Source organism: Canis aureus, chromosome 12, assembly GCF_053574225.1.
Source record: "Canis aureus isolate CA01 chromosome 12, VMU_Caureus_v.1.0, whole genome shotgun sequence".
In the NCBI taxonomy this organism is placed as follows: Eukaryota; Metazoa; Chordata; class Mammalia; order Carnivora; family Canidae; genus Canis; species Canis aureus.
Genome location: NC_135622.1, coordinates 30,195,740 through 30,213,726, shown reverse-complemented (window position 1 = coordinate 30,213,726; position 17,987 = coordinate 30,195,740). Strand labels below are relative to the sequence as shown.

General features: G+C 50.3%; 1 long non-coding RNA gene across 1 annotated transcript; it reads right to left on the bottom strand.

Annotated features, from left to right (window-relative positions):
* Positions 1–8,182: 8,182 nt before the first annotated feature.
* Positions 8,183–13,019, bottom strand: LOC144324656 (uncharacterized). The gene is made up of 3 exons (XR_013390085.1): positions 12,606–13,019; positions 10,798–10,928; positions 8,183–8,600 (listed from the first exon to the last, which is right to left on the bottom strand). It is a non-coding gene; the product is annotated as an uncharacterized LOC144324656 (long non-coding RNA).
* Positions 13,020–17,987: the final 4,968 nt, after the last annotated feature.

Genomic DNA, 17,987 nt, shown 5'->3' with positions numbered 1-17,987 from the left:
CAGTGACTGGGACAGGGAAAAAGAATGCTTTCAGGCCTTTCAGGTGTTTGCAGAGTTTGGCCAGATTGCCTATTAAGATTAAGGATTGCGGCATTACTGCCCAAAGCCTGGCATGTGGCTGGCACTAAGTAAGACACTTAAGGTCAAAATTGTAGGCATCATAAACAGAGCCATTTTCTGTGGGCTCTTACATTTCTTGGAAGGAAAAGTATAGCAGATGAGGACCCAGTCACCAGGGAGGGTTATCAGGTCCAACAATTATGCCTGTGTGGAATTAGCTGTTAGCTGAGCTACTAGCCCTGGGAAACTGGGTCTAGAGGGTCTAACTCATGGGACTGTGGATGAAAATGCAGGGTTGTTTAGAGGCTTGGTGGAAACAGAGGACAAGTCATGTATGTGTCTTGGAGGATGAGTAGGGCAAAAGTACAAAGGGACATATAACCTCCCTCAGGGCTTCAGGGATGGGGTGTCCTATAGGCTCATTCAGCTTGGAGGGCACCTGAGCCTTCCTGGGACTGCTTGAGCCTTCCCCCTAATTAGAGAGAGGAGTGGACACAGGGCCAGGGAGATCTGAACCCTAGGGTCCAACACTGCATTGTGCTTGATGGCTCACCACGAACTGGGAAGACAAGGAGCCTAATCACATGGGCAGGAACCCCAGGGTAGAGTAGTGTGGGGAAGGGCCCTGGGCTGGGAGACTGGGGTTTCAGTCTAGGCTTCATTATATCTTCTGATAGATTCACAGATCCTTCTAGTCTTTTGTGACCTCGACTGTGAAACAGGGACAGTGATGCCAGTCCTTGACCTGACCAATTCACAGAGCTGATGGGAGGCTGAAAAGAGATAATAGGTACAGCTCTGGTAAGATATGGAAGGTGGTGAAAGACCATTGTTCCTGCCATAGCAACAAGAATCAGTGAACTCAAAGGCAGATTGAAATAAATTATCCAAACTGAAGAGCGCAGCAGACAAAATTTTTTAAATGTTTCCTTTAAAGCCATAGGAAGGCTGTGGAGACACGCGCACACACACACACACACACACACACACACACACACACACACAGTCTAAGTGAACTAAATTCCGGAGAGGGCAAAGCCTTTCAGGAGAGAAGAGATTGGCAGTTGCTTTTATACTGCCTTCGTGGGGGTGGTTGCCTAAACTGGGTAGTGGAGGAGCAGCCTGACAGGCGGAGGGACTTTGTGGGAAAGGAGAAAATGTCCAAACTTTCAACAACCAGGTGAACTTGTCTGGTATTTTAGAATCTGGAGAAGCCCCTTGGGGTGCCTGGGTGGCTCAGTTAGTTAAGTGTCCAATTCTTGATTTCAGCTCAGGTCATGATCTCAGTCATGAGATCGAGCCCCTCGATAGGCTCTGCTCTTAGCATCGAGTCTGCTTAAGATTCTCTCTCTCTCTCTCTCTCTGCCACTCCCCCTGCTCATGCTCTCCCTCTCTCAAAATAAATAAATAAAATCTTAAAAAAAATAAAATAAAATAACCTAGAGGAGTCCCAGATATAGAGCTATCCTCTACTAGCTGGCCTGCCAGTTCTCCTCCATGGAGCTTTGGCTGAATAAACATCAGCTGGGGGCAGGGCTGGAAAGCAGAGATAGGTGATAGGTAGATAGATAGATAGATAGATAGATAGATAGATAGATAGATATATTAGATAGATAATAGGTAAGTAGATACAAACGTAGTTGGATAGAAACACACACACACACAGCGGGGGGGGGGGCAGAGAGAGAGAGAGAGAGATATACTTCACAGTGCTTAGATCAAAGCCCTGTTGGAGGGGGAGGGGAGCTGAACTTACCTTGAAAATATTAAAACCTCAGTGAACTGAAAACTAACCTAGCTGCCATCTTGCTAAACTCTTGATAAGACCAATGAGATAAACTCCTCAGGTTAGCAATCTGACAGAGGGAAGATAGAGTGGGTAAAAAACCAAGATGCAACCTTATGTCTATAAGAAACCCACTTTAAATATAAAGACACACATAGATTAAAAGTAAATGGAGAAAGATATACCATGCTAACACTAATCAAAAGAGAGCAGGAATAACTATATTAATTTCAGACAATGCTGACTTCAGAGCAAGGAAAGTTATCAAGAATTAAGAGGAACATTACATAAAGAAGTCAATTCTCCAAGAAAAGATAACAATCCCTAATGTGTATGCAGCTAAAAATAGATCAAAATGCATCGGGCCAACACTGATAGAACTGTAAGGTAAAGCAGGTGAATCCTCTATTACAGTTGGCGGCTCCATAGTTCTTCATCAGAAATGGACAGAATTGGGGCACCTGGGTGGCTTAGTCCAACTCTTGATTTGGGCTCAGGTCATAATCTCAGGGCTGTGAATTCAAGCCCTGCATCGGGCTCCACACTGGGTATGGAGCCTGCTTAGGATTCTTTCTCTCTCTCCCCTCTGCCCCTTCTCCACCTCTCTAAAAAGAAAGGAGGAGGAGGAGGAGGAAGAAGAGGAAGAGGAGGAGGAATAGGAGAGGAAGAAGAAGAAGAAAGAAATGGACAGAATCATCAGGCAGAAAATCATCATGTCATCTAACTTATTCAACAACAGAATACATATTCTCGAGCTCACATGGAATATTCACCAAAACAGATCACAACCTGGGCCAGTAAACACACTTAAACAAATAGAAAAGAAGAGAAATCATATAGTATCTGCTCTCAGATAAAAAGCAAAGTAAACTAGTAGTCAATAACAGAAAAATAGCTGGAAAAATCACAAAATACTGAGAGATCAAACAACACACTTCTAAATAAAACATGGGTTAATGAAGAAATCCCAAAAGAAATTAAAAAATATTCTGAACTAAATGAAAGTGAAAATGCAACTTATGGAAATTTGTGGGATGCAACAAATGCTTAGAGGAAAATTTATAGCATTGAATGCATATGTTAGAAAAGAAGAAAGATCTCAAACCAATCTAAGCTTCCACCTTAAGATACTGGAAAAAGAAGATTAAATTAAATTAAATCCAAAGTAAGCAGAAGAAAAAAAATAGTAAAAATTAGAGTAGAATCAATCAAAATGAATTCATGAAATCAAGAGAAAATCAATGAAAACAAAAGCTAATTCTTTGAAAAGATCAGTAAAACTGATAACCCGTTAGCCAGTCTCACTAAAAAAAATGAGAGAGGACACAAATTACTAATATTAGAAATGAAAGAGGGGACATCACTACAGATCCTTTGTTAAAAGGATAATAAAGGAATATTATGTACTGCTTTGTGCTCACAGACTTGAAAATCTAGACAAAATGGACGAATCCCTTGAAAGATACAACTCACACAAGGAGAAATAGACAATCTGATTAGGCCTATATCTACTAAGGACCTTGACTCAATACCTAATAACCTTCCAAAACAGAAAGCACCAGGCCCAGATGGATTCACTGGTGAATTCTACTCAGCATTTAAGGAAGAAATTATACCAATTTTCTACAATCTCTTGCAGAGGATAGAAGCAGAGGGAATACTTCCTGACTCATTTTTATGAGGCCAACATCACCCTAATACCAAAATCAAAGACATTACAAGAAAAGGAAACTATAGACCAATACATTTCACGAATATAGATGCAAATAAAAGGTAGGAGGAAAAAAAAAAAAAAAAGGTAGGAGGAACTCATTGCTAGACCTACACTACAAGAAATACTAAAGGAAGTTCTTTGGGTCAAAGGAAAGAATCCTAGATGGAAGCCCAGACCACCAGAAAGAAATGGAGATATCAGAAATTGTAAACATGTGGATGAATACAACTGATTGATTTCCACTCCCATTTTTGAAAATGACTTTTGACTATTTAAAGCAAAAATAGTAAGAATGGAGAAGTAAAGTATATGGTAATGCTAGCACAAAGGACTGAGAAGGGTAAATAAATAATACTGTGGCAAGACTCATTTATTATCCTGATGTGAGTAATGGCTGCTGGGTATACCCATTTGTGGAGACTCATCGGGCTGCACACTTAAGATTTGCACACTTCATTGTATGTTAATTACATTGTACTTCAATAAAGTACTGCTAACATAAAAAGAGAGAAATAATGATATGCAGAGGTCTGTAAGCTGTAGAGGACTCAAAAATAGAGCGGATGTTTATGTTTGTCACTGGGGAGTCAGGTCCTGCTCCCTGGAAGAAGCTGTTACAAGCTGAAGGTGGAGCAGGGCTGAGAGGTTCAGTTAGCTTCCTGCTGTGCTGCCAAGCCAGAAACTTCCCTGTGTGATTGACCCCTGCTGGAGCCCATCCTCTTGCCTTCATGGGAGCTGCAACAAGGCTTGGTCTGTGAAATGAAGGGCCCTGAAGCCTGGCCTTCCTGTCCTGGGATATGGCAGGAGGGGTTGGGGGTGGAGGGGAAGTAGGGCCCTAGAAGACTGTCCACCCCCTTTTCGGGACCCTCTGTTTGTGGTGGGGAAAACTAGAATGTGGGCCTGCAACTGTTTCAGTCAATTTGCTGCTGCTGTTTTGCAGAGTTGGACTTGGAGCTTAGAGACAATAAATTTGAGAAATTGGACTTGAAAGTGGGCCTCCTATTTGTACTATAACAGCTGTCTGGAGCCCATTTAAGCTTGTCTTCCCTGAACAAAGCCAGAGAATCTAAAAAAGTTATCCCTTTCTTTACCCCTTTTTAAACTATCCGCATCCCACCAATGCCCTTGCTTTGTTAGCTCTGGGGAAAGCAGCTGATAAAACTAATTCATACTAAGGTGTGAGTGGCTGATACCCAACTAAAGTCTTCCTAAAAGGGCATGCAGATTAACCACCTCCAAGAAACTGTCCTAATAATGTGGTCCCATCCAGTATGGCAGGCTGAGGAAAAACATCTGGAGTCAGGGGCAGGTAAAGGAGGTGAGAAAAAAGTTGCCAGTCTGTAGGCAACATGGTACACAAGAGAAGGCAAGGTTCCACCCCTGCTCCAACTCATTGGCTCATCATGGGCACACTAGATGACCTCCCTGGTCCTCTTTCTTCCTCTGTAAAATGAAGTCTGGATATGAGAATAGCTCAGAAGTCCTTCATCTCTGACATCCTAGCCCTTTTCACTTATATCTTTCTTTATAATAAGAGTGGTTTTGGGCAGCCCTGATGGTCCAGCGGTTTGGCGCCACCTTCAGCCCGGGGTTTGATCCTGGAGACCCGGGATCGAGTCCCACGTCCGGCTCCCTGCATGGAGCCTGCTTCTCCCTCTGCCTGTCTCTCTGCCTCTGTCTGTCATGAATAAATAAATAAAATCTTAAAAAAAAAAGAGTGGTTTTGCTATCATCTTTGGCTCTTATGACTAGTTTAGAACAAGATTAGGGCCCTGGCTGTGAGAGTCTCCATTTTCCAGGTGAGGAAATGGAGCAGAGAAGGAAGGCAACTCAGTGGGATGGACTCTGAGTTTTCCCCCTTCCCCCCAGGCTGCCTCCTGAAAGAGGCTGAAGGAACCTTCTTGGCAGAACCCTGGCTATTTCCCTGGCCTACCTGGGGTAGCAGTGCTCTCCCTGGATGGGGCCCCAGAGGGAAGTAGGGGACCCCTGCCAGAGGGGCTGTTTCCTCTCGGCTTCTCCCCAGCATTAGGCCTTGGAGTCACCTTTAATATCTTCACCAGTTCCCAAATGCCCTTCGCCTTCTGCACCTCTGTGCCTTCCACCCTGGCTGTCTTTTTCTCCCTCTCTGCTGGCCACACCACTTCTTTCATGAAGTGGCTCCCCACAGCAGGGTACAGTTCACGATCTATGGTAGGCGGCCATTTCCAGCTTCCACAGGTGTCTCCCTTGCTCCTGGTGAATTCCCTTGGTGGAGGGACTGTGTCTGGTCCCTCTTGTCCATCCACTCTCCCATGCAGTGCCTGCTTCCAGTCATGGTTCAGGACGTGCCTTTTTATCACCTCTGTGGGATGGCACAGCACAGTGTCCCTCAGTGACCTTGGGACATTGAGGAAAGGGCAGGCTGAGAAGCTATAAAGGCAGAAAAATCTGGTTCAGATCCAAGCTAAGCAGGTGCCTGGGTGACTCAGTCAGTTAAGGGTCTGCCTTTGGCTCAGGTCATGATCCCAGGGTCCTGGGATAGCATCGTATGTCAGGCTCCTTGCTCAGCGGAGAGCCTGCTTCTCCCTCTCCCTCTGCCTCTCACTCCTCCTGCTTGCCTTCTCTCTCTCCCTCTGTCAAATAAATAAGTAAAATCTTAAAAAAAAAAAAAAATCCCAGATCAGTACATGGGAGCAGGTGAACCGGGACACCTGGCCTCATGCCTTGGAGCCTCACCATAAAATGGGAGACTAGTGCCACCTTTGCAGGCCATGGTGATGAGGAAGTGAAGCGGCGGTGTATACGGTGTATACGGGGTATACAGTGTATATGGAGGGGAGTGCTCAGTTAGGGACAGCTCTCATCCTTTCTGTTCACACTCCTGTTACCACCTGGCAGACCTGGCAGGGCCACTTAGCATCCTGTTGTCTCACCGTGAAGGGCAGTAAGGGTCCCAGCACCACCTGCCTCACCAGGCCGCCAGGCCGTGGTGAGGGCTGGAGGGGACTGGGTGGGGAGGGTTTCGGGGCCAGAAGTAGTGAGGAGGACCCGGTGGGCCCCATGGCAACCTTCCACACTCACGCTATGGCCAGGGGGTGAGCCGGCCCTGTGCTCCCCGGGCTGTGAAGGGCTAGTTGCTGACCCTCCATACTCGGTGTTGACAAGGTCAACAGGAGCCTGGGGACACTAGTGCTCCTCTCCAGAGCCTCTGCTCTGCTCCTGCAACTTTCCCAGTGAGAAACCCAAGCTGGTGCGCTCCTTTTTTGCTTTCAGGATTTAAAACTGTTTATCTCTAAAATAAAGAGAGCAAAGCCTCTCAAGTGGCAGTAGTGATGTGGTAATAAAAGGAGGCTTAATGGGCTCTCGTTGAGAGGTGCATGAAGGGAGATGCCACACTGCCAGCTGCCAGTGCTGACTGTCCAAGAATCATGGGTGCCATGCCCTAAGGGACCAGGAGGAGGGAATGGGATGGTGGCCAAACAGCCTAGAAGGCATGCCTTCCTGGCCCCTTCCCCTGGGCTGCAGATTCTACTCCAGGGAATGGGCTTCCAGACAAAAAGGCTCAGGAGCAGACCCCTGGGACCATGAGATCCTTGTCTGGCCTCCCACGGTGGTCTCGGGGAGGGGGTGGAGACTGTGGCCTTGTTTGCAGGACTTGCTGTCTGATCAGAGAAGCAATGAAGCTGTGCCAGGGACTGCACTTGGTGGATCCTTGACCATGTGTAACCACTCTGGTGCCTAGCACGCACCTGTTCCTTCCGAGCCTACAGGTAGCCTTGGAGTTTCTCCTAAACCGGGCTGCCACACCGGGTGAGTGGACACCTGGGGAGCCGTGGCCAGACCCAGAGCGCCCCTCACAACCCCTGCATGACTGGCTCCATTTTCTCAGCTCTGTTGTCCATGGGGCAAGGCCTTGGCATGGGCCTGGCAGAGGAATCTGGAGATACTGAGCATCGTTATCCAGAGCCCTGTTTCCTCTTGCTCAGGGGAGGAGGTTGTGTTGAGCCTTCATGCCTCCAAAAATCCACGGAAGTCTGCATCAGCATTGCTTGGAGCTCCTGCCTTGTTTTGATGAAACATCTCTTCCAAAAGCTCCCCGAGAGGAGGTGCAGACGAGGAAGGTATGTCTGAAAATGCCTTCAGTGTGCTGTCACACTTAATGTTGGCTGGAGTATTTATCCAGGTTCTTGCAGCGGCTGGCTGGCTCCAGGGAGGATTTGACACACATAGCAACCCCCCCCCCCCCACACACACACACTGCTTGACTCTTTTGGCCAGCCAGCTGCTGGGGCAGCTCCCCCTGACCTTGTGCACAAGTCCCTCTCGACTCCTCTGTAACATCCTCTCACTAAGAAACCCCCAGCAATCATTAAAAACAAACATGGCAAATAGGCAAAGAAAACACTAACAAACAACGACTTTAATTATCAGCAAAGCACATGGAGATCACATTCCAGAAATGTATTTTAACAAGAGGCACCTCCTGGGGAGAAATGAAAAATAATGGAAAATACTTAGAAAAAAAGCCCACCCCTGCCTCTGCCAAACTCGTCTCTAGCAGCTGCCTCCTGTTTGAGAAGACCTACATCTCAGGAATATTAAATTTTTTATTGTTGTTCCCCCACCGCCCCGACTTTTTTTTTTTTTTTTTGGCAGAGATGGTGTTTATTTTATTTTTTGAACCAGTAGCAGCAGCAGTAGAAGTAGATGGAGAAATGGGGGAACAGCTAAGCTGGCTTGGGGCCTCCTTCTGCCTTGGTTGGGGTGGGGCATGGGGGGCACCCAAGCCCCCTTTGCAGTGCCTTGCTGGCTACACAGCCTCCCGGTCTGCGACATTGTTGCAGGACTCCTGGTGTTAGAAGGAGTGGACAAGTGAAGTGGCACCGTGGTACCTTACCTGGGATTCGGGGGGAGGGGGGGTCTGCTGCAGAGCAAACACCTTCAGCAAGCTCACGCTGTAGGGTAGAGACCATCTGCTGGAAAGGCACAAGGAAGGAGATGTGACTCCCTGCTCCTTCCTGGGAAAGCAGGAACAGACTGGACTGACACCATGGCTACCTCCTGTGGAGAAACTCAAGGTTGGTGGTGGGCCTAAGGTCACCAGCAGCCAGCCCAGGACCCTGTGAGTGCCCATCTTGATGCTCCCCAGGAATGCTCACTGTGCCTGCCCACTGCACATCTGGAGCTCCTCCTCTGGCTTCCTGAACCAAGGGGAAGGGTCCACCCCAGGAACAGGGTTAGTCATAGTGCAAGAGTTGGTGGGGGGCATCCCAGCAGCCCACCCTTGCAGAGTCTATTTGGGTGTGCAAGGAGAAACCCCTGAGAGCATATGTGAGAACACCCGGAAGCAGGACCACATGTAGAACATGACCCCATTTTTGCAGAAAAATAATATATATTTTATGAGAAAATAACAAATGTCTCATTCCTGTATATGAATCAGAAGATTCAGGAGACCCCAAAAATTTTTAATAATGAGAGAAGGGGAGAAGGAGATGTTTCATCTTAGATGTTTGGTATTTGCTTCAATTGTTTACCATGAACAAGTATATATTTTTGCATAGAGCATTTTTATGAAAAAAATCATACTAGCTGGAGTTATCCCTGGGGATAGAAACTTGTTTTGGGGAACAGGAAGTAGTTAAAATACACATTAGCATTGTCTAGAATATTCAAGTGTGTGTGTGTGTATGTGTGCGCGTGTGTGTTTTTTTTCTCTTATAAAGAGATGTTCTTGAGCAACTTAAAAAAAAATCTTAAAAACCTAGTAAGTAAATAAAAAATAAAACTCCTGGCTGCAGCTTCTGAGCCCTCTTCTCCCCAAACCTCCTCCACTGTCACCCTGCCTAGGGAGGCTCAGGTCTCAGGAAGGCAAATAAATCTCTGTCTGCAGCTGAAGGAAGGCCTGCAGAGGCCTCACTGGCTGGACTTAGGCAGGAGCCAGGCCCAGAGAGGCTGTGTGCTATGGTTAGGGCAGCTCAGCACCCAGAATCCCAGCTCCATAGGCCTCCAGTGGGCCTCAGAGGCCACAGCACTTATCAATCCTGCAGTTAGCTTCAGAGGAGCAAGGCTGGACCCAGGAGCCTGGCCCTCATCCCCTGAAATGGACGGTGCTCTTGACACTGATCCCTCCCTCCTCCCCACGTGGGCGGAGCACCATTCCAGTCTCCAAAGCCTTCCAAACCACTCTTGTTGAGTTCCCAAGTGGCCCTGGTGGACCCTGCACCCACTAGCTGGAGGAGGGTCCACACCTTTGCCTGGTATGAAGCTTGACCCAGCATGGGCTGGGGGTGAGGGTATGATTGGGGGAGGAGGTCCCAGGCCCCTTCCTAGCACCAAGCTCCCTTTCTCCTCCCCACCCCCTCTGCTCTTCAGTGGCTGGCAGGCAGTATTGTTCAGCACCTGACAGTTCCCTCTGCTCCCCCAGCTCCTGCCTCCCTCACTGTCACGTCAATTTGGACAGCTGTCATGCCTGCTCTGAAACACACTCAGGTTCCCCCACTCAGTTCTGGAAAGAGCCCTGGACAGGAGCCAGGAAACCCAGCCTGGAGTTCTCACTCCACTTCAGCCAGTCTGCTGGCCTCAGCATCCTTTGCCTTGGGGAGTGAGAGACCTATCACCTTCCTGCCCAGCTGGGCAAGAACATCAGGAGAGTTGAGGGCTGGAAAGGCAGAGGAAGCAGGGTCTGAATGTTTATTCAACATTCAGCATTTCCCAAGCACCTGTCACATATCAGGTACAGTGCTAGGGGAGACCCAGATAAAGGGGAAGGGGTCTTTAACACTGAGGAGGACACAGTGCAGTGAGGTAGCCAGCTGACAAGTGGACAGAGAATTATGTGGAAATTCTATAGTGAGGGCATTTGAAGCAGCAAAACAGGATCTTGGGCTCTGCATGGGGGAGCTCCGAAGTTGGCAGAGAGGGAGAATTTGATCTGGGCTGTGGGGAATGGCTAAGAGTTCACCGCTTAGGAGAGCCCAGAGGGGGCCTATAGAGCGCAGGCCAAATAAAGAGGAAGCAAGACATATTTCACCTAGAGATGCATTATTGTGGTGGAAGAGGAGACTGAAAAGGCAAGTGGGCATCAGATGGCAATTGGCCTTTGTATTAGAGTACTTTTGAAAAAGTAAAAGTTGCCCAACTGCAAAGTATAAATGTACATGATATTTATTATGTCACATAACAAATAGAGGCAGGGCATCACCAGGGCTGGCTAATTTAGTAGCTTAACGATGTAATTAAGGACCATTTTTCCTACCTTGGGCTTGTTTCCTCATGGTCACAAGATGACTGCCACAGCGCTAGACAGCAGGTCCTCACACATCCAAAGACATCAAATGGGCAGTTTCGCCCAGGAGACTCAGCAGACTTCCCCCCAGTTCCTGTCACCTAGAATTGAGCCATATCTGTAAAGGGGGGCTGAAAAAGCAAGTGCCTGGCATTTTCTCTCCAATCAAAGGCTGAATGGGCCAGTAAGGAAGGGTAGAAGTAGAGGACCTGGGAATGTTAGACAACCAGCAGTGTCTTCCAGTCTCACGAGTGAGGGCAGCAGTGTGGCCAGGGTAGTGGTGGTGTAGCCTGAGTGCTGGGAAGCTCTTTCTCTCTCTCTCTCTCTCTCTCTCTCACACACACACACACACACACACACACACACACACACACAGCAGTTCTCACATTATACCCTAGAGGGAGGAGGGAAGGATAATTGGCACCCGGTCCCCCAGAAGAGCAGTGATCCAAGTTGTTTGATGATTCCCTGAAGACTAGTGGTGTCTGTGGGAAATCTGCAGATGGCAGAGGAAAAGGCAGGGGACTCGGACCCCAGGACAGGCTCAGGACACGTGCTGGGTCAGGGGGCATCATGCCAAACTCTTCCCCATCCTGAAATCTCCCCATTAGAGCTCTGTTCCTTTGGATTAAGCATCAACCCCCTCTATTTTACAATGCAAACACCCATAGCAAGGCAAAGACACTCAGGCCACAGGAGAAGGAGATTGACAGGATCATCAGTCCAGAAAGGGCCAAGGGTCCAGGACATGTGGCTGGGGAGGAGACTCTAAGAGAGAAGAAGGGGGCCACCCAAGGCGATCTCTGCTAATGTCCTTGGATGTTCCCAGTACTTCCTCTGAGAAGCCTCACTCTGCCACCGAGGAAGAGGCAGCTGACCCCTGTCAGGGCTGTGGCCCCAAGGCCAGGGCTGAGGATGGGTCAGTCAGGGGAACAGCGGGGGCCGGAGGTGGAGCTTTCCCTGAGTGCCTGTGAGAGGGGCCCCTGTTCCCTGACAGCACAGGCACTACCATTCTGCCCTCTTCCCTCTTCGCAGACCAGGCGGCTAAGGCCAGACAGCCCTGGCACACTGCTGAGTGGGAGCAGAGGGAAGAGAGGCAGGGCTTCTGCATGTGTTGTCTGGGAGGTGAGAGGGCCGTGGGTGGGCGAGGCCCCCTCCCTCACAAAGCAGAGCCATTAGGTTGGCTCCAGGCTCACCACAGGCAGATGTGAGAGAGAAATAAGATCCTCTCGGGTTCACACGCTGCTACTTACAGCAGAAATGAATCCCAGTGGCCATGAGCCCCTTACTTTTTTAAGTTCTGCTAGGTGGCCAAGTGGCTTCTGGGAATGAGCTCCTTCACCACGCATCCCCTCCCCAGCTGTCCCTGAACCACGAGCACCCTTCTCTTCCAGTTGGTTCCCTGACACACTTCATGTCCCCCACTGTCCTGTGAGTCACCCCTTCCCCCCTCAGCATCCCTCCCACACAGGTACGATCATCATCCCTGCCTCCCTACCTGCTCTTCCTGTGTGCGTGAGTGCCTTCGTGAGGCTGAGGAGGTGGGGGTGGGCAGGGGGGCAGGGCCCCAAGCTCACCAGCCCTGCCCTGCTCTCACCTCCCAGCCTGTCCCCCAGGGCACTCTCTTCCATCAGGTGCAGAGACTGATGGAGTTGGAGGGACAGCTTCCCTCCCTGTGGTGGTGGTGGGGGGGAAGGTGTTCTGTTCCCAAGAGCCTCACATAGAGCATGAGCTTTCAGGATATGTGACCTGCTGTGGGGCCTGTGCAGGCTCCTTACCTCTCGGCTCAAGGTCCACCCATCATTAGCTGGCTTCGGGGCCCACCTTCCCAACACCAGATGTGTAGTCCTCTAGTCTATGGCCCTGCCTCTCCAACAGAGCCCCTTTGAGATGAAGATGTTCCAGAAGGGCTGCCAGGGTCGATCTTCAGTTCTCTGCAGTGAGTTCATTCCTCAGCTGCACTGGCCAGCAGCCTCCAGTTGGCGACAAGGCCTGGGAAGGTGCCTGCTGGGAACTGGCAGCGCTGGCCTTCAGTGCTGTCCACCTCATTCTGCTCCATGGCCACTCTTCTGGCCTTGGGTCCCCTTGTACAGAATGAGGGTAGATGTTCTTTGAGCTTATTCCTGGCTCTGCCATCGGAACGGACACCTATTTCTGTTTGCAGCTGTGTGACTTTGGTCCAATTGCCTTGCCCTTCCTAAACCTCAATTTGTTTCTATGTGAATGAAACAGACAGTGAGAACCCCTGAAGATTAGATTTTTTGATGGAAGGATTGTAACTGCCCTGACCTCCTAGCCCTTTACCATTTGCAAAGTGCTTTTACACAAAATATCTCCCTGGACCCTCCCAACAACCCTGTGAGGCAGTGTGACTTTCACCCCCAGCTTACAGTTGGAGAAACAAAGTCCCAGCTAAAGGGGCACAGGGAGTGGGGGGATGGTGGGCCTGGCCATTAGGTGCCCTGTCACCAGATGAAAAGCCAGATTCCCCAGGGAAAAACCAGGGCACAGCACTAGGGAGTGGTGACCCAGAATGCCAACCTCCTCGCCTTTCTCTCCTGGATTGGGCATCTCAGGGAAGGCAGATGAGAGGTGGCCCCTCCCCAAGTGTGGGCTCGAGGGGGCAGGGAGATGCTGCTGACAGCTGTGCAGATAATCGTCACTTCTCCATCGCTGCTAATAGCATGTTTAGCTTGCCGACTCCTCTGTTTGCCTGGTGCCTCCCACGGCCCGAGCTGGGAGTCTCAGCTTCTGTTTGGGGCAGGATAGCTAGAGAGAGAGCCTACCTGTTCCCCAGCCCTGGCTGCAACCAGAGGTCTACTTGGACCCTGGACTTGGCGGGGTGTCCTGCAATTCCAGGCCTGAGCTTTGCTCACCCCGAGAAGCTCCCTCCATGCTCTGGGAAAATGGCAAGGGCCTCCTGTTCTTGGAGACCCGAATGTTCCATCCCTCTGAGCTCTAGTGCTCTATGAATCTCTTGTCCCCATGCAGGACCTAGTGAGGAAGGATTCTGGGTCTGAATGGCTTCCTTCTGCTTGGAGTGGGCCCCACAGAGTGGGCAGGACTAGGACCAGCCCACCTCTAGACTGTACTTCCACTCCTCCTTCCCACCCCTTTACCTCCCCAGGCTGCCATGGGACACATCTTACATACAGATCTGGCTGTGCTAGGGTAGGATGGACCCCCAGCCCCTGAGGCACAATCAGTCGGGAGCTCCCACTTGCCAGGTTAGTAGAAAGCCTAGCTTACATACTCTAGGGGGCTGCTCCGCACCCCCCACCCCGGCTTGTCCACACACCCCAAATGTTCATGGGCTTCCCAAAAGTGCCCTGCCAGATTTCCCTCCTATGGGGAAAAGACCCGTCAGGCTGGCTGCGCCCACTGCCCTTGGCCTCATGGTGGCCCTGGCTTCCTCACTCCTGGGCCTAGCCCCCCCATCCCCCACCCCCGCCTGCTGAAAAGCTTCTCCCTTGGGAATCTGTAGCCTTCTGCAGGGCCACATTCTGGTGACCCACTTGCCCAGACGGGAAGGACCTCACAATGGGCAGCTGGGGCAGGGGAGCCAGGGGTGGAGGGGGAGTCCCTCTGTCCATCTCCTGTCTTTGGGAGGCACTTACCTGATGATGCGATGATTCCTTGTTTACTATTGCTCGCCTCTGGAATGTTCCCTCCAGGAGGGCAGGGGTTTGCTCCATTTATTGTGGTTTCTCCAGCACCTAGAGCAGTAGTAGTAGCACGGTCTAGACCCGGTACTCAGTCGCCATCTGCCAACTGAATAAATGTCGTTCTCTTTTCCCTTAACATTATTTCACAAAGAATTTTCAAGTTTGCCATTTTTTTTGGCTGTGTAATAAATATTCTATTTTATTGACACACCATCCATCCGTTCCATGACTTGCAGACCATTTTGGCTGACTGCAGTCTTGTACTATTATAAATAATGTTGCTATAAACAGCTGTGTACATATAGCTATTTTTCCCCCTTGCAATTATGTCTTTGGGAGGAATTCCAAACAGTGGGATTACTGGGTCAAGGAGCATGGCATATTTATGGCCCTGGTTATGGTGGGACTGGCTAATTCTCAGCCCCCAGGCTGGCCCCAAGGTTTGTCTCTAAGTGCAGCCCCTTCCCTTTGGTGCTCTCTCTGGCTCCTGATGGGCTGTGGGGCCAGGCGCAGTGGCAAGGGAGCTCATGTGGGGTTTGTGGAGGGGTCAGAAGGAGGAAGCTGTGGGAACAGCAGAGGCGGGGCATGTCCCCCAGTTCCTGAGGCTGGGAGCTCTGCTCTGGGAGCATGGGAAGGCCATTTCCTCTCCCAGACCTACCTCTTTCTCTGGGATCAGCTCTCCTCCATCCTAGAAAACCCATTGGGGCTCTGAGAGGGGAATGGTATCTACCTGGGGGCTGCAAGAAGAAGGGGTGGACTCTAGTGCCTCAGCAATTTCTGGCTTTCCTCCTCAAGGCCCTGTGGTAGAGGGCCACACCTGAGGGGAAACAGGAGGTGTAGAAACAGATTTTGAGCAAAGGTCTGCATTGTTGTAGAAAAAGGGCCCGCGATCTGCAGTCACCCCCCAAATGCTCTGTGTCCCGTTCCCTCTGCCCAGCACATCCTCACTCCCTGAGCCTCCTTAATCTATCATCAGTCCCCAGAGGCAGGGTCCTGGATAGTAGAAGGGGAAGGATCCACATCAGCCCTGTCTGGGCCCCCATGTAGAACCTGCCTCCTACCGGAGGGCAGGGTGGCCAGGGTGTGGCCCCTCCAGGCATACCTGTCCAGGGGTGGAGAGATTCAGTCACAGTTTGGGATGTCAGCCTGCTCCTCGGATGCCTGCACTTCAGGGGGACTTCTGAGGCTTGACCCCACTGATGGAGCCAGGCCCCATCATGAGTGGTGTGGTGGGAGGAGGGGCTGCGGTTTCTAAGAGCTGGGTGGACCCACATCAGCAGTGCCAGGCAGCAGAGACCTGAGCTCCATCAGTGCTGGGCGGGAGGAGTTGGGGCTCCTGGTGTCCCTTGGCTCTCCCTGAAACTCTTTCCTGGGCCCTCTGGCTTCCAGACCCCGGGTGGCAGGGAGTTCTGGGAAACAGTGCAGAGAGAGCATGGGACTTCTCATCCTGTCACCCACTCACTGTGTGACTGACCCCCACTCCCTGCCCTCTCAGTCCACAGCTGTAACACCAGGGCACTGACACTCCTGCCTCCTGTGGTTCCTGCAGTGGCTTGGGTGGAGGCCTCAGCAGGGTGGGCCTCGAGGGAGGTGGAGCTGATGCAGAGCTAGCTTGGAGGCTGGGCCCAGAAGGGATGGGTGTCTGGAAGGAGTCTGCTCCCTGCCTCCTGAGGTCAGCCCTTGGCCTGGGGATAGGAGCGCCTCTAATTAGGGGTGTCAGCCCTCTTTCCTCAGCTTCCCCTCCTCTTCCAGTGCCGCACTGTGCTTCACAGAGATGGGGAGCTTTTTTGCTGGTTGATGAAGGAAACAATGGCTTTGGGAATGTGTGGGTGCTCATGGGGGGGGAAATTGTGTGGGTTGTGTGATTTTTCCCGGACAGGCAGGCGTGAGAGGGAGAAGAAATTATTCTGTCTAAAATCTCAGAGACAAGCTCTTCTCCGGAGCTGACAGAGTGACTGTTTCCTGGCTGGGTGGGGAGGTACGAGACAGGGTGGGCCATTCCCAGGGGCAGGCCCTAGTGAGGACCCCAGGAGGGCCATAACCATAAAGATAACTTTTTCTGTTTGCCCAGGCATTGCCCCCTGCAAGGAGCGACACGATACCCACCAGAGTGGCCAGTCCTCACAAGAATCTACAGGGACCATTAGGGGGCCAGATGCTGTAACAAACCCAGTTTACAGGTGAAGAAACTGAGTGAGGCTCCAAGGGATTGATTGACCTGCCCAGGGCACAGAGCCAGTTAGTGATAGAACCAGGGCTTGAACCCAGGCCTCTGAAGCCTAAAATCCGCCTCTGCCTGGTACTCTCTCCTAAATAACCACATGGAGGCAAGGATTCTGAAGATGAAGGCAGCAAGGGGGCACCAGAGCAAGGTGCAACAGCTACAGTTGATGTTCTGGGTCCTCAGGAAGAATCTGCCAAAGGTTCCCTCCCATCCCCCACTCCTACCCCCCCTCAACCTTCAGAAGTATGTCTTACATGTTGGAGGGGGGAACAGGTTGTCCTGCTGGGACCTCAAGTCCTAGAGTGCACGGGTTAGGGGGCCTTGGCAACCTTGGGACCCGCAGGGAGTCTCCAGGAATTTGTGGGACTTTTAACTCTCTGCCATGATGGCTTTTTTGTTTTCCCACCACAGAAAAGGAGTCAGCTAACAATGGCTGGTAACTGAATACTCCACAAGAACCTCTGCCTCTGTTTTTGGCAGCATTTTATCAGCATGGTGGGAATTCTGGTAGGGAAGGAGCAGGTGAAAAGAGAATGGGCAGGTATCATTCTGGTAGTCCGTGGGGCTGTCTCTTTTATCCCAGTCTCATTGTGGGAGTTGACTTTTCCATCCACTGCCATTCAGGCCTGGGCCATCTGACTTGCTCTGACCAAGAATATGTCACTAGCAGCGATGTGTGTGTGTGTGTGTGTGTGTGTGTGTGTGTGTGTGACTTCCAGGCAAGAGTTTTAAGAGCCCATGTCAGCCCACCTCATCTCTTTCCTTGTCTCTGAGGTCCTGGATGCATCTGTTGAGATGCAGGAAACAATGGCATCTCAACAATGGTCTCCATTGTTCTGGGTCATTGAGGGACTGTACCCATGCTGAATATGCTGCATGTGTAAGAAATAAAGGGTACTTCTTGAAGATATTTGGGGGCTGTTTGTTACCAGAACATACTCCAGCCTATCCTGACTGATACAGTCACCAAGCTAGCCAATAAGAACTTTGCCTAGGGTTTTAGAATTAGGACCTATACCTTTCTAATGGGCTAGAGCCAGAATATGTAAACCTGACTGCTTTGTTTTCTTCCCTGGGAATGTGGAAGCAGAGAAATCATTCTTTAAAGAGAGAAAAAAGCAGGAACACAGTAAGGAGAAATGGAGAGATATCTCCAGCATTCTATTTCTTGATCTGGATGCATAAAAATCCCCATGTCCTTCTGTGAAATGCTTCCCCTTTTTATTATACAAGCTTGGGTTGTATAATAAACAAGGTAGGGGAGAACTGGG